Below are 16,895 nucleotides of genomic sequence, written 5' to 3' on the forward strand. Positions count from 1 at the left end.
AAAGGTATGCAAAGAACACACCGTCATCTCTTCATGGAATAGGAAAAGTGGCGTTAGATGAAGGTTAGGTTGCCAAATCGTATCAGACTAGTTCCTCAATTCCCAACTACTCATCCCCTGACTCAGAATTTCTTGTTCTGATCTATTCTGTGGGCTTTCATCAATCAGAACTTTTAATGCCTCCGTTGTTTCTTTGACAGTTTATTTCACCATTTGCTTAATCAAAACATCCAGCATCAGACTAGTCAGTGACACCACAGGGAAGTGCCTGGCCAGTAAAAAAAAAAGCTTCCTTTTAGTGAAAATAAAACTCAATGACACTGGAAACATCAAGATTTGTCATTTCACTTACAGGGTGAACTCAGCCTACCTATAACGAAAAGAAACATGGCAATGTCTGTTCAACCAGGAGACTTGGACCGACAGTTTAGGTGTGTAAATATCCTTCTACACGTCTAAGGATCTATTTCTACACATTGCAGAAAAAGTGGCATGTGCCTAGCCAGTATAAGTAGAAAGTTAACTGTACACGGCCATCAGTTATTCTTACCCTGTCTCCAGACCTAGAGCAACGTGAGACACTGGGAAGATAACCCACCCCCCCAGCAACTTTTGTTCAGTACTGGGTTTGGGGGTAAAATGCTTTCCTCCTGGCATCTCATTGAATGTAGGGAATCAGCTGTGTTGTGAAACGTTTAGAACAGATCAGAGTCTGTACTTCACCTTCCAGGAGAACCTTGACAGGAATGCTGAAGGCAACTCAGGAAAAAAATCAGATGACTGATGTTGTTGTAGCTACCTGTAGTTTGACTTTGCCAGTGGCTTACTCCCTAACCACCGCTCATGCACTTGTTGTGACCATGGTATGATAACCCTCAATGTTGCAATGCACAGACTGATAAGGGTGAGCCAGCACCTTGAGCCACGCTAAGACATTTAATAGCCAAAGAGTTATATTAAACTGTTCCAGGAAGCAGTTTAAAAATGAATGTATTTCGTTTTCAGCTAAATGCAATGTAATGAAGTATTCACTTCAGTACTCAGAGCATGACAGTTAATTATTTGTGGATCGGATCCTCTGGATATACATTATTTTGATCTCTTACAACTTCCACTTGTTTACTAACATCATTATTTATTCTTTCGTATGGTGTGGCTTTATTTAATACATTGAAAATACAGATAGTCTGTTTCCTAACGTAAAGCAGACCAACAAAAAAATCTGTTCCTTATACCATTCTCAGTAACTTACGTTACATAACTGATCTGTACTAAAGACAATAAATCATTTGTTTAACTATATAGGAACTGGTCTATATTTATAGTTCTAGGAGTGTATGGTACCTAATGGTAAATTGAAATGCACTTTTCTTTGTAACTTTTTTTAATCTTAAAATTATTCTTTCATTAGCTATTCCTAAAAATGTGACAATGTTTAAACGTCAGAGTTATTGTAAATATGTTTAATCAAATAGACCCTTGAGGAAATTTCGCTCTATAAACATACAATCTGGTCCTTTAAACATGTCTACAATCAGAAAATCTAATTAAAAACTAATAGGACTGCCATGTTTTGTTAATTTTTCTAACTGCCTGTATAAATCGCTGAACCAAGCTTTTTCTACTGCGAAGCAAGTTCATTTCATTTTTTACATATTAGATGGGAGATTTCTCCTGCCTGCCAGCACTTCAAACATGATGTGTCCGAATGGGAAGCAAATGTTGTTTCAGCAGGAAAGCAGTAATAACAAACCCATTTATGCAAGCACATTAGAGCAGGCGGAATCATGCCTCTTAGTTAAAATTTTTGAGCCAGAAAATTAAAAACAAATATTTAACTTTGCAATTTTGAACCCCTGGCTGCAACTGCTGTTAAACTTTTACAATGCATATTCAATGAATTAAACCCAATCTATATACTAGCCCAGGGAAATGGTTTGAATGCAATTAAAAAAAATAAGAGTTTGAATCAATTCCTTTCTACAACACGTAGGGTATCCATAGAGGACGACAGCTGATCTGTATGTAACTTTATCAAGGGGTGACCTGTTCTTTAATCATCTCAGCGACCGTGTTGAAAACACACAACAACTGAATTGGTTTGAGGATGTTGCATTTCGTCGTCGTTTAGTGGTTTTTCACGAGGGTACGAAGGGAAGGATCGTAAGACGGAGCGTCGCCGAGGCGCAAGAAGGTTTTGTTCGCGAAGGAAGCGTTATGCCCAGGCAAGGGGGAGCAATGAAACCATTGCTAGGCAGAGAAATGTACATTCTCCACCCTCGCTGCTGCTTGATTGTGACTATTGCTAGATGGACTCGTTCTTATCACACAGACACGCGCTGATCGTGATCCCCACTGATAATTTTTCTCTCCGCCAAGGACACTGGCGGGCTGGATCACAGCTGGAAAAGAACAAGATTGCTAGAATCCGGCTGGAGTCAAGTACAAACCCACAGCCAGGCTGCCCGCGCAAAAATAATACAGAAAGGGACGCGGGGAGCCACATTCCTTCCTTCCTTCCTAACTTTGCAAGCCCCATGTTTGTCCTTTTCCCGTTCGTGCCGCCTGACAGTGTAATGTGCTTTCAAAACCAAACGTGCCTCTTTAGAGTCACTTATTGGGTCAAAATTATGGTTATTTTTCGGGGGGTTAAAAAAATCTCTCTCTTGATTTCCCTCGTACCAAAGTGAAGAGGGCACCATTTGGTTTTAGGGAAATCTAAATAAAGATTTTCTTTTGACTGCAGAACGATACTTATAATTTTGACCCATGTTTCCTGCCATTTTTTTCACTTGTAACCGTGAAGGTTTTTTTTTAATCCAATCGGTAAAAGAATAATGAAATCTGCTCTTATTTTCTTAGCCCTGTCCATCTGCTGACCAACCGTACTGGAATCGGATTAGTCAGGATTCGAATCACAGAACGGATTCTTCTGTTCCTTTCTTTGTTCTAGTAATATCAGTTCCCAGGCCAATAACTCATAGCTGGGGGTGGGAGAGGCCGACTGGACTTTGGGCCTACCAGAACCTGCCTGATGCTGGGAATCTCAATTCTTGTGTTTAAAAAAGAGAAAAAACAAGATAGTGTCTTCCACAAACTATGGGAGAGGAGCGAAAAATCTCCTGTATAATAATGATTTATCCATAAGCACATCATCATGTTTGTATAGTCGTGCAGGATGGGCATGTATCCAGGTAGTGCAGATATATGTGCAGATATTTTAACATACGTAGATCGAGGTACATGTATCTGTATGTAAGCTATATTCAACTATCGCAGTTAGGAGCCAGTGTCATGATAGACAGACAGACAGATTCGTTTGTCTTGTTTATTTAGTGTTCATAGATAGACATACCATATAACGAAATGATCAATCTTCGTGATTTCTGCTTTACCCCACAGTTTTTAAGAACTCTACCCAGGCCATCTCAGTTCTCCACCAGTAGCTGAGACCTGTCAGGTATTCGCACATGTAACACCAGGCTCAGGTAGGGTATTGTGACTGTTAGCTGGCACGTCAATCACTGGTCCCTGCATGGCCTGACAGACAAATATCCGGCCAGGCCGGATTGACCACAGCCAGCTCTGACACTCGCCCCAGCTCCTGCAGTGTGCAAACTCCCAGGGATAGAGAAGCTGAGAGCAGAGAAAATTAAAATGTCACAAATAGTATTGAACTTGGAGCCAGATAGCAGAGACGTGACTGAAGCTAAAGCTCCTCAAGGATTTTCTGGCTTAAAGATACAGGTATCTCCGCAAAGTGGACCAGAGAGATGCAAGCCCTTACTCCAAACCTTGCCTGCAGAGATGTAAAATTAAAATGCCAGGCAAGCAGTGCAGGTCAATGGACTAAAGTCGCCCCAGATTTGCTCACATCCAGGCAGAGCAGGGAGATGGGTGAAGGTGTAATAATACAAATCCCCAGCATTGTGCCAAGTGGTTATTGATTTATTTTTACAAGCCGCGATCAAGCGTGAGTTTGCAAACTAAGTCCGTTATAAAAATGAAATCAGCAAGAGTTGGTGGGGAAAGAAAAAGAGGCATCACCTTGCTTGACTTCTATAGGTCGTGCCAGGTAACATCAAAATGGAAAAGACTTTTCTTTCCATGGCCCTGATGAGTTTCCACTAAGCTAATTACAAAGGGGCCCACCAACGCCTGTGCACGAGATACACCAGGCAAAGCACAGCCGCACAAACTGAACAGACACATTTAGACAACAATTAAATGGTAGAAAGTAAATACAAAACAATCTGCAGCTCACAGCACATTCCTTTGATCAGCTTCGAAGCATTTTGTTTGCATTTAAATCATGCCATCTACACTCCCTGTGTACATACAATTCATTGTTGTTAATGTATCTTCTTCCCTGCCACATTTTTTCTACTTGACAATCTACCCTGTAAATATTTTCAAGTTAACAGGGCTGATATCACAACAAAGCATTGAGGTTACAGCAGGGTTCACATAAGCACACCAGGTTTTACCTGCAACCTAAAACAAGCTTCCCCTGACCACTACTAAATACAGTGTTTTAGAAAAGGTTATCAATGCTATTCAAGGAACGTGGCTTATTGAAGTGGGTAGTTTGTCTGCGTCAGTTATTATGGCTGATTTTTTTTCTCGTCACTATTTTATTAGTGTGTAAATTTCATGCGATGCCACATTCTAGTTACTCTTAGATCTTGAAAACCTTGACTTTAAAGCCCAGTTACTTCTGCTACCGAAGGCTTCAACTTTTTTCAATCTTTGTTGTTCATTATAAATCATCGTTTAAATTCCCCTTACAGAAAACGATTTGTTCAAGACAATGGCATGCGCTGTCTGCCGAAGCCGAGAACCTGGGCAAAAAGAAAATAAAAAGGCCAAATAAATGCATTCCTTTCATAGTAACCAAACTCCTACTTTGCTGCCTTTTTCACCCAGACAATCCGCTAGTTAACTGCACTGAAGCTCTTAGGGGTTTTAATGGAGGGGGGTTGGCTTTAGAGGTTTTTTTTTTAAATACAACTTTTGTTTGGGGTTTTTTGTTTGTTTGCTTTTTTGTTTAAAAAAGGAACTCGCCGCTGAAAAAGCTATTTATTGTTTTGGTAATTGCTCTTCCTGTCCTTACATCGAGGGAACGCCAGGGGGCAAGAGGCGTTAACAAAGGCCTAGAGAACCGAAGCCTGGTTTTTCTTCCTCAAATAGGTTATTACACAGTACAGTGGCAGGAGTCGTTTTTGCAAGGTTATAAACGTTCCAAAATTCCACACAAAAATCTTATCTCATCGTGCCCCTCTTGGGCCCAACAAACACTATCTGACAAATAACACAACCAGGCAGAAACAATATTTAAAATAAAGGTAAAGAATGGCACGCGTTATTGAACCTAGCCATTCAGCCTACTTACCTTGCTCATATTTGGGCCTAATCCTATTTTCTCCAGGCATTCTAATGACTGTGAAATGACATATTCTGTTCTTCTGGCGGACGTTTTATGTGGCAAATATATTGTTTGCGCTTTTTCTTTCGCCAGAGGTGGAGAAGCTGGGATCTGTTCCTAGGGCAATGTCGGTGCAAACTGGACGCCTTAGAAGTTGTACAGGCTGCAAGGCTAGACAGATTCCAAATGAAACCACTCAAGGGAAACTTCACTGGAGACAAAACCACATTCAATTTCCTGACTCCTACTTTCCTCCCGGCGTTATTTATTTGGGCAATCGTACGTTAAACAAACGAAATAGTCAATTAAATACCCTTCACACCAGCTCATAAGACTCTTTCAGGATCCCTTTTTTTAATTTTGTTGCTTAAATAAACTATTTGGGAGGCGATTATATATATATACACACACACGTCTCCAAGTCTGGCTTGGCACCTGGTGCATTACATTGCTTGTGAATTTTGCGGACCGTTCATGCCATTAAGGCAAAAAGTATTGCTAATACCTTTCATCTTTTTCATACTTTCCTCTTTTCCAGTCCCCCTCTCCCATGTCTGAGATTTGGGGCGTGCACCCCTATCAGAGATTTCACTGGAGACAGAGACAAACCTTTTCAAATAACAACCAGATGGCAAAATACCATGATCACCGCTCCCACACCCCCAAGAGCAACGTCTGTAATACTTCTTCTGCCTGGCATTTCATTTCATTATTTATTTCTAACAAATCTGTAGGCTGGGTATCATCTCTCTTTGAAATGCCATGAACTTGGTGTTTTAAATCGAACCCGCCCGGGTATTTATTTTTTTTAGTTGCAAAACAATGGAGATTGTCCAAGGGCCCTGGGCTCGCTTTTCTGCGTGCTCACAAAGCGTTAAAGCCTTATCGAACAAAACGGCTCTGTCTGACCCCTGCCAGACAAAAGGCAACTTCCATTTTCTTCCACAGAAAGAGGGGCCAGAGACAGAGAGCAAATGTACAGTACTAAGTGAGGGGGCATGAAAGCCCCTCTCAGGGCCGGCAGAAGAGCCTTACCAGCCCCAGGTCCTGGGCTTTTTATTTTACTGCAGAGCGGGTGAGACCAAGCCCAGGTTTAAACTCTGTTGTGTCTCTAGGGGAGCTACCTGGCTCCTTCTCCTCCCCCAGTCCTTGAACCGGGCCAAGGCTGCCTCAGAGCTACAAACCTTATTAGTTCCGGAGTCTTTAACTTCGTCTACTTTGCTGATGTAATTGGCCTAATTAAGGTCAGTAAAAATGGCGCCAAAGCAAAGCACCCCCCCTGAAACTGACAGCTTCGCACACCAGCCCTTGGCCGGCTGGTTTGTGTGCAAACCGAACCTGCCTTTTCATCCCTTCCTAGCGGCTCCCACCCGGAGTAAAGGGGCCGGCCGGGGCCCCCCAGCGTCCCGAGGGGGTTCCTGGACACTCCTCTCCCTGGAGTCCATCCCAGGCGGCTTGCCCTTAGGGTGGGGCTAGGTGTGGACGCGTTTCTCTGGGATGTGTCAATTACAGGGGTTGATGTGCTTAGCGCCCCCAGGTGTGTGTGATGTATGGCACAGGATCATGTCACTTCCCTCCTACCGGGCACCCAGCCCCCCTGCGAAAGGACTTTCTCCCCTAACATAGGTGCTGCCACAGTGGCCCTGGAGCCGCTTCTGTCTGTTACACCCCCGCGGCTGTATTTTAGGGGAGATCGTGTTTCCTTAGGCTGATACTCAGGTAACGATACAAATGAAGGGAAATAATGGGGTGGGGGTGTGATGATAGATCTGTGCAATGTCTGGGTACATTTTGTCACCAGGGATATCCTCACACCGTGTCACACCACACCACACCCACCGACACACACACACACACACACACACATAGTTTGTCTTGCTCCCACGCGCAGCGCAAGGTATAACAACACACACACAGTGTCTGCTCTGACACACACCTGCACGGTGTCTCTCACACACCCCGTGTCAGAGGGGCTGGCGGGCGTGTGTTTCCTTGGGGCGCGGCTCAGCTATGCCTGCCATGTGCCCAGGCCCCGGGCGGGGAGCTCCGTGCTGTCTGCACCGAGCCGGCTGGCCGCCCCGGCCCTGGGGCTCAAGTCCCACTCACTGACCCGTGCAGGGCCCCGGCTGATCCGCAGCAGAGATACTCCCCGCGCCCTTTGCGGATCAGCCCACAAAGCTGGCACAAGGTCAGCGGGGCGAAAGCGAGTTGCTTAGTGAGTAGCCGCCGCCGCCACCTCGCCCCAGCGCGGGCGGCACCGGGCCAGACGAGGTAAGTGGGGGCTCCTAGCACAGAGGCAGATCCCACTCGAGAAGCCCCACGCTGCTGCGTGGTGGTTCTTTATCAGACAGGTGCAGTGCACCAGCAGGCTCTGACCCCTGGACCGGGGCTGAGCCCAACCTTGCCCCCCCCTCCTATCTGTTATCTGGGGATGAGCCCACATCCGCACAGCAGAACGTTGCACTTTTTGTTACTCTCAGGTAGCAACAGCAACCACGCGGCGCGGTTTTCACTCGCTTGCGGAGTGTGCGCCGCCGGGAGGCTGCTTGTGCTGGGAGATCTGCCGGGGCGGATAGATTCTGATCACTTAACACCGCGATCGGGTAGGTCGTTGCAGTCTAGAGGGATCCAAGTGCTGTGGTTTTGTGATTGTGCCTGTTATAATGTAAAGGACCCTCCCAGGTAAAAACAACAACAACAGACTCAGCTGCACCTTTCGCTGCAGAGTGGATTTGTAATAGTTATAAAGCGGGTGTCTTTTACCAGTGTCTCATAACACAAGAACTAAATTTCACCAAATGAAATTAATAGGCAGCGGGTTTAAAACAAACAAAAGGAAGTATTTCTTCACACCGCGTATAACCTGTGGAACTCTTTGCCGGAGGATGTTGTGAAGGCTAAGACTATAACAGGGTTCAAAAAAGATTGATTGATTCATGGAGAATAGGTCCATCAGTGGCTATTAGCCAGGATGGGCAGGGATGGTGTCCCTAGCCTCTGCCAGAAACTGGGAGTGGACAACAGGGAATGGATCACTTGATGGTTACCTGTTCCATTCATTCCCTCTGGCATTGACCACTGTCTGAAGACAGGACACTAGGCCGGATGGACCTTTGGTCTGACCCAGTATGGTCGGTCTTATGTTCTTATCATTTAAGTTACTTGTCCCGATTATTTCTGTTTCATTCTTGGTGCTATGTCTGTTTCTACGCAGTTCGGAGGGGGAAGGTTTCTTTTGATTTTTAATTGGTGGAGGGCTAAGGAATTTAGTGCATAATAACTGTCTCTATAACGAATCTCTGTCATTCGATTTAATGTTTAGGAAAGGAGGAACTATCTAAACAGATTATTTCCACTGGAAGAATTTATGGCTACTCCTTGGTGGTTGGTTTACAGTCTTTAAAAGGCAAGGGGTGGGGGGGAAGCATGGGAGTGTTGATGCAGCGGGACAGGAGTTTCCCCACCTGTGTTCTCCACTGCTGCTTTCAGGTCTTGTAAACACCTTGTCGGAAAGGTGACCCAGCAGCAGGGCAACACCCCTGGCCCCCAGAGCCACCGAGCAGCAGGGGATCCCGTCCTCCCCCGACACACGCAGCTCTCACACGTCCAAGTAGATGGCTCGTAAAAAGTTGCCTGTAGCTCTCACTACAGCAGCTCCACCCCCAGCAACTTCCTAGCCGCCAGCCTGGCTTCCTAGGGCTGTTTATAAAGCAAAGCAGTGGGGCGGGAAACTAGCAAATAACAATACAAACCACACGCAGGCAAGCGCGCGGCACAGGTGAGTCTCGCTTCTCCAGCCAGTACAAAGAGGCGCCGGCTGCACGCTCGGTGTCACTGACAGATCAAAACACAGAGGTAAATACCTGGGGCTGGAAACAGGCTCCTGCCAGAGGAGGCCCAGCCCCTGACACATGCATGCAAATAATAACCGCCTGCCCGGGCTAGGGCCGGAGCAATCCTGCAGTGTGGCTGGGGCTTAGTCCCAGGCTTTGCACAGTCACCCCCGAGCCCCATTGAGTCTCTGGGATACAAAACTCCGGTGCCGTCTCCCCGATTGGTGGGGGGAGGGTGGGGCTGCACGCCCTCACTCCACTGCGGGTGCCAAAGGCGGGGACGAGGGGCGGGGATCAGTCTGGGTCGCCGTCAACCCTCCCCACCCCAACACACACCCAGTGCTGGAGCAAAATAAAATCCTCCTCCCCTGTAAATGGGGGCGGTGGCTGCTGAGTCCTTCCCTGGGTGAGGCACAGGCAGAGGCCCAGGGATGCCAAGACAGCGGAGTTGGTGACTGTGGGGGGGCAGGAGGGGATCACTTCCCTTTGCGCTCAGCCAGGGGCTCCCAACCTTTCTGTGCTAAGGTGGCTGGAGTTCAGCATTAGGGGCTGGGGCTGTAACATGCCTTCCCCTCCTGATGCTCTCACTCCATCCCCTCTGTCTGGCGCTGCCGCACAAACAACTACCCTCCCCTCCCGACAGGGGGCGCAGTGCCTCATAACCTCCCCTCCCCTTTCCAGCCAGGGTGGATAACAAGGGGTGATATTTTTAATGGATTTTTTAAATTAAATTTTAACTAGACAACCTATGCTAAGACCTAAACACATTATCATCTACTCAAATAATCTCCGTTAAATACAAAACGTGATATTAAGCAGTGTTTTTTTGCTGTCAAGTTTTAAAGAAAGTCTAATCCCTCAACTGGTGGAAGTCACTAGCTAGGCACCTGGAACCAGAGTCTGTTGATGTGCTAAACTAGCTTTTTACAGCGATAGCCTCTTCTGCAGGTGCAGAGAGAATATTTAACTTCAGTTTATGCAACTAGATCAGTTCAATAACTAATTCATTCACATTTAAAAAATAAATTAGAAGTTGAAAAATCAGGAAAGCTTGTTTTCCTCTTCCAAACTATGAATAATAAAAATTTGGTGTGAGAGGACCAAATCTACTAATTCTAAAATCTTGAAGGGCATGGTGACCAGAAACAATCCCTTCAATTCCCTAATGACAGACACTTCCTTTGTTTAATAAATCAGTTATTTTTAATTGCAAAACATGTTTTGATAAACTTTTTGCTAAACTTATTTTTTCCTTATGTTTTCAGCACATCTAAGGTAATTCTATTTAAAAATTAAAACATTAAAATTATGGTTTTGTGTACTTTAATTTAATTTGAATTGGCACCCAACCAGAGCCTGATACAAATTGCAAGTAACAAATTAATGATCATCTAGTAAATAAGAAATGTTCTAAAATAATAAAAAATGTAAACATTAAGAATCTGAATAAATGTATATTAAGCCACATAATTGGTTAAATAAATATGTATAGATATAGCATATCTTCCTGGTGAACAAAAAAGTACCAAATTGAGTGTAGAGGCTCCATTTAGTTGCAAATCCACAAGTTTTAATGATTACCAGCCAACTAAAAGCAATCATTCTTTAGCAAAATAACTAGTACAAATGGAAAACACGACTAAAATCAATTATTTAAATTAAGGTTCCGAGCTAGCTGATTTAAATCAGAATTAAAATCTGTGATTTAAATCAATCCACGGTTTCTAGCTCTAAACCCCAGCTATCCATTGCCCCTTAGCTGAGCACCCTAGGAATTCATGGTTCCATCAGCCTTCCTCACAACTCTGTGCCCCAAGGCATTCCCCTAAAAGCTCCAGAGATGGACGTGAAACCACATAAGCCCAAGCCCACTGCCCACAAATCAATCTGCCTATCTATGTATCTATCTTAGGTTCTTATATGGCCCCCATTGCTGTAGTAACTGAGTGCCTCACAATGGTTAATGTAAATATCCTCACTACACCCCTGCAAGGTAGAGAAGTATTATTATCCCTGTTTGCAGAAGGGTAGCTAAGGGCTGCCCAAGGTCACATTGCTTGCCATTCTCAAAGCTCTGGGATGCACTGCCCCATGCACTATGTTACAAGGCATCCTCCAGCCCTGAGCTCTGGGGGATGCTCTGTACTGTAACCCTCAACCCCATCCCTAAAGCCCATAAATCCGTTCGTACTGCAGCAGGTCCCAGGCTGCACTGCTGTATAAGCATCAACCCCAGACCTGGGCATGCTTCCCTCTGAATCCAATCCAGCACTGCGTAGGGGGGCACTGTGCTGCAAGAGATGCTATTTTTAGATGACATCACACCTGGTGATTAAAGATCCCACTTGAAACGGCTCTGTCCAGTTACCTACTGAAACTGCCCTTGCTGGGCAGACTTCATTGGCTAGTACTATTCTCCACAAACTGCCCGTAGCTGTTCTGTAGTGTTGGTGTGCCCTGTAAAAGAGGCTGCCTTAGAGGTGGCTGTATTTTATGAATGGATAGATGTATCCTTGTCGAGAGCTTGTAAAATGTCTCTAGTGCGTTGCGATCTTTGGCTGGAAAGTGCTATGCATTTTCTTATTAGATTAGCAATCTTGGATCAAATCCTACAATTCCTGCACATGCAAAAAATCCCAGGGACATGTTCAGCTGCAACTGCATTGACTTCAGTGGGGCTTCTCCGATTTCAAAGGGAGATGAATTTGGCTCCCCATTAATATCAATGGGAGTTTTGCATGACAAAATCAGTGGTATTTGGCCTGTTATTATTTTCCTTCCTTTGGATTTCCCTAAACTTTTGTCATCCTCTATAGACATTGGGCCAAATCTTGCCTTTAGCTATAGCTGTAACTCCTTGTGCTTCCCCAGGCTTAATTGAGGGTAGACCTTGTCCTGTTGTCTGTACACATTAGACTGATTATATTCACTAGATTAACTGTATTATTTTATTGCCAATATCCATATTGATTTTCAACCCCGCTCATGCAATGTTCATTTCCAACTATTAAACTGCTCCTCTCGGATGAGTGCTTCGTGCATATACTGCAGCCACAGCACCTATCTGCTCTATGTTCAGGATCCTGGGCTCAGTGGGCTGGGGGGGTGGAAGGGGGCTGTGTGGAGGACCGCAGATCTGGAGAAGGAGGCAGTTGTGTGGACTCCTTCAACATTTTTCACAGAAGAGAATTCCCATTTTTTGACCAGCCCTACTCCATCACTCAGGCAAAGTGTCCCACTGATGTCAAAGGCCACGTATATGGTAGTGAAGTATTCTTATCATTGGTTTGCTTTTTAAATAGCTTTTAATCAACAGCTTCCTAGCCCCTGAGTGAGGCACCCTCTTCTTCAGTGGAGCTGACATATGTTCCAGTGATAAATAACGCGGAACCAGATCACATCTCCTAGATCTGCATGTAGATCATTTGCCCCCTTTCATGTGGAAGGAGGGCTCAGCTGCCATGGATCCCTGTCCACGCATTCCCACTCCATGCTTGGGAAGAGTATAGAATCAACAGGCCAGGGGGAAGGAGTGAGCAGACCAGGGAGTGACAGAGGGCCAGGCTGTACTATCTTTTCCAAGAAATGCCCCTGCATACTAAGATCCCATGGGAGTCTGTTTGCAGCAGAGCTGATGTGGACACTCAGGGACTTTGCACAGTTACTTTTGGCTTCCTTTGGGTCCTTCAGAGTCTGCCAGATTTGGGAATGAACCCAGTGGCCTTTTTCAGGGAGGGCAAACTCCATCCCTCAATGGGATGATGTGGGCGATCTTCATGAGAGGATCCTCAGGGAGAATTCCCTTTACTATGAGATGATCTGTGCCATGGGAAATCAATCCAGTTACACTGCCTTAGTCTAGCATACGTGAAATACTGCAGCATCAAATCCCCTATAGAAATCTTGCTCACCTCCAGTTTATTTAGAAAGGTTGAAAGAGCTGTCAAACACAACTCTGATGGAGAAAATAACTTTACGTGGGTGAGAAATTAGAAAAATTCTTTAAAATCTGATACTACCTGGATGAATTAATGGCCCTCAGGTGATGTCCTCACTAAGCACATATTTTAGCTTGCATTTATAACTCATATGCACCGATCTCACAGCAGGCATGTGACACTGCTTGCGTTAACATTAAGAAAATGAGCAAAGAAATCCAAACCGTAAAGCAATAGATGTGTATGTTTGCATTGCTTTGTAATAATGATGGTTGGGGATAGCTGTCTAAGGTATGGTCCCATTACCATTGTCACTGACGGTCTCAGTCTTGTTATCTTCAAAGCAGCCCTGTGAGGTAGTGAAGTGTTACCCTCATTCTTCAGATAAGAAACTGAGACACAGCGAGACTAAGGGCTAGATTCACAAAGAAACCTAGGCAGACCAGCGGCAGAGGACCATGCCTCCCTCCCATAATTTTTGGCTCAGTGATTAGGGCATCAGATGGGATGTGGGAGACCCCCCAGTTCAAGTCCTCCCTCTACCAGGGGGAGCAGGGATTTGGTCTAACCACAGGGCTGTGGGATAGTCTGCTCTGAGGTCTGTCTCCTGCTGTTTGACTGTGGATGAATAACAGACAAATTATTGGGCCAGATAGCGCATGCATGAGATTGACTCTGTAGCCTAGAAGTTAGAGCCCTCAGCTGAGGCGTGGGAGACCCCGGATCCAGTCCCCCTGCTTTAATGAAGTTCTTAATTATTTATCCAGATTGGAACAGCTTCAACCAGAGAGACTGAGGGAGCCCCACATCAGAATATCCCCATACCCCAGTGGAGAGGCACTGACTTTGTGATTTGCCGGGGGGGGTGCTCCATCCATGTTCCACCCCAGGTCCTGCCCCCACTCCACCCCTTCCCCCGAGTCCCCGCCCTGCCTCTTCCTGTCCCATTCTGTTCCCTCCACCGAGTGCGCCCTGCCTCCACTCCTCTGCCACCTCCCCCCCCAGCGCCTCCCATGCTGCTGAACAGCTGATCACTGGCAGGTGGGAGGTGCTGGGGGGAAGAGGGAGAAGCTGATTGGCGGAGCTTGTGGTGGGAGCTGAGCACCCACTATTTTTTTTCCATGGGTGCTCCAGCCCTGGAGTACCCAGGAAGTCGGCAGCTATGACCCAGTGGTTAGGGCACTCCTGAGAGGTGGAAGACCCAAGGTCAGACCCAAGGCTAAAAGTTATGAGGGAGGTCTTCATCGTCCTCTCTCCCGCAGACATTGTGTATAAGCTCACCTGTAGGGCACCGAGCTGGCTTAGACGGAGGAGAACCTATCTTTCCCCAGATCGTGACTTGCTTTGGGGTTAGGTGTCCATATGCCTGGCAGGGGCCGGCAGTGCACGTGCCCAAAGGCAGCAGCAAGGGCTCCTAGGGAACTTTTAAGTGCAATTTTAGGCACCTACAAAGTTCAGGGGGAGCTGAGCAGGGGCTCTGTGAATCCCATGAGGCCTGATTCTGGGATTTAGGCACCTCAGGCATTTTGTGAATCTAGCCCAAAGTCACACAGCAAATCTGTGGCCAAAGCAGGAATTGAATCCCCATCTCACAAGTCTCAGCTGAGCACCGTAAGCATGGGACCATACTTCTTTTGTACCATTTTAAGCAGCTACCCAGTCTCTTGGTTTTTTATTGATTTTGTATTTTCCTTGTAAAATGAACAGAGAAACAATAAAAGAATACAAAATAATACTCATTCAAGTTCCTCCAGAACAATTGATTCTTATGTGATTTCTACTGGCAGTAAAATAACAATACCTTTTATTTTTTAAAATGTTTTTACTAATGAATCTCCAAGTTATTCCCTCTGGATTTCAAGTCTTAGTATTTGTCTTTACATCTAAGCTCTCTGGGTCAGGGTCTCTCTTTATTTTATGCCTACATAAAGGCCCAAGCACGTGGGCAGTGGTAAATAAATAATAATTGAAACAAGTATAATATTGCGCTCACAGCGTATGTGAAAATATGTCCTTTTTAATGTCTGGAAATATGTATTTCCTTTTATTTAGGTTAGGTTTGAAATCAGATACTGTAATATTTTAACCACAACTGTCCTGGCCTGTGTTACCAATAACATCTCAGACAATAAAAACTGTAAGAATGTTAACATCTAATTTATTTGTCACTATCTATCCCACTAGTTTACTTTTCTATCTTGTAAAAAAAATACTACATTTATTGTAGAAAATAGTTTTGCTTATAGTTAAGGCTACGATTTAGTCAGGGATATTTATCGTAAAAGTCACGGACAGGTCACGATCAATAAACAAAAATTCATGGTCTGTGACCTGTCCATGACTTTTACGATAAATATCCCTGACTAAATCTTTGGGGGGGTGTCACTGCTGGGGGGGTGCCCCAGAGGAATGCTGCTGGCGGGTGTCTGAGGGAGGGCTGCTGCTAGGGGGTGCATCTGGGGGGGCCTCTGCTGGGGGCAGAGATGTGCTCCAGAGGCCAGTGGCCCCAACTTCCAGGGGCCACCAACAGTGGCTGCTCCAGCCACCCCGGGACTGCAGCTGGAGGCCACCAAGCACTGGCTGCTCTGGCCACCTCCAGGACCTCTGCTTAAGTGTTCCACAGGGCCAGCCACACCGGCCGCTGCTCGGGCGGTACCTGGGGCCAGCTGCCCTGGGCTACCTGAGCAGCGCTGGTGCAGCTGGCTGGGGGGCCACCCAAGTGGCTGGCTGCAGAGCTGCTCCAGTACCAGTCGGTGTGGCTGTCGCCTGGGCCAGCTGCTTGGGCAGTCCTGGAGTCAGCTACACCGGCCGCTGCAGAAGTCACAGAGGTCGTGGAAAGTCACGGCGTCTGTGACTTCTGTGACAAACATTAAGCCCTACTTATAGTTAGTTTCTCTCCCTGGTTCTCATGCACTGGCCTGATGCTGTAGTGTCTGGGCTGTGAGTACTGCAGGGGATGTTTAAATCCAAACCAAAAACATTTGCCATCAAAATTTTATAAAGTCATGAAAAAATTTGTAACCAATTGTCTTGGATGGTTTAGACACAACAAATCCTGCATCTTGGCAGGGGGTTAGACAAGATGAGTAGTGGGGGCAAAAGACATATCTGGCTTTAAGACTAAGCTTGATAAGTTTATGGAGGGGATGGTATGATGGGATAGCCTAATTTTGGCAATTAATTTGGCAATTGATCTTTGATTATCAGCAGGTAAGTCAGCCCAGTGGTCTGTGATGGGATGTTAGATGGGGTGGGATCTGAGTTACTACAGATAATTCTTTCCTGGGTACTGGCTGGTGAGTCTTGCCCACATGCTCAGGGTTTAACTGATCGCCATATTTGGGGTCGGGAAGGAATTTTCCTCCATGGCAGATTGGCAGAGGCCCTGGAGCTTTTTCGCCTTCCTCTGCAGTGTGGCCCAGGTCACTTGCTGGAGGATTCTCTGCAGCTTGAGGTCTTCAAACCACAATTTGAGGACGTCAATAACTCAGACATAGGTTAGGGGTTTGTTACAGGAGTGGATGGGTGAGATTCTGTGGCCTGCATTGTGCAGGAGGTCAGACTAGATGATCATAATGGTCCCTTCTGACCTTAAAGTCTATGAGTCTACCTCAACATCATTCTACCTCAAGATGACCCTTGTGGTTCCTTCTAACCCTATGATTCCATGATCAATTGTTTGTTAAACAAACAAACAGA

The 16,895-nt window shown here is 45.7% G+C and overlaps 2 long non-coding RNA genes across 3 annotated transcripts in view; one reads left to right on the forward strand and one right to left on the reverse strand.

Moving 5' to 3' along the window:
- Positions 1–1,880: 1,880 nt before the first annotated feature.
- LOC120398879 lies at positions 1,881–6,845 on the reverse strand. Its single transcript, XR_005594766.1, has 4 exons — positions 6,610–6,845; positions 5,393–5,596; positions 3,356–4,841; positions 1,881–2,402 (listed from the first exon to the last, which is right to left on the reverse strand). It is a non-coding gene; the product is annotated as an uncharacterized LOC120398879 (long non-coding RNA).
- Positions 6,846–7,030: 185 nt separating this feature from the next.
- The window catches only part of LOC120396910, a 33,307-nt gene continuing 23,442 nt past the window's right edge, over positions 7,031–16,895 (forward strand). Inside the window, exon 1 of one of the 2 annotated variants that reach the window (XR_005593523.1) lies at positions 7,031–7,144. This is a non-coding gene — a long non-coding RNA (uncharacterized LOC120396910). Of the gene's footprint in view, positions 7,145–7,609; positions 7,697–16,895 lie in introns of those variants that run through there. The other variant, XR_005593524.1, reaches the window with a different exon arrangement.

Source organism: Mauremys reevesii, linkage group 2, assembly GCF_016161935.1.
Source record: "Mauremys reevesii isolate NIE-2019 linkage group 2, ASM1616193v1, whole genome shotgun sequence".
Lineage (NCBI taxonomy): Eukaryota > Metazoa > Chordata > Testudines > Geoemydidae > Mauremys > Mauremys reevesii.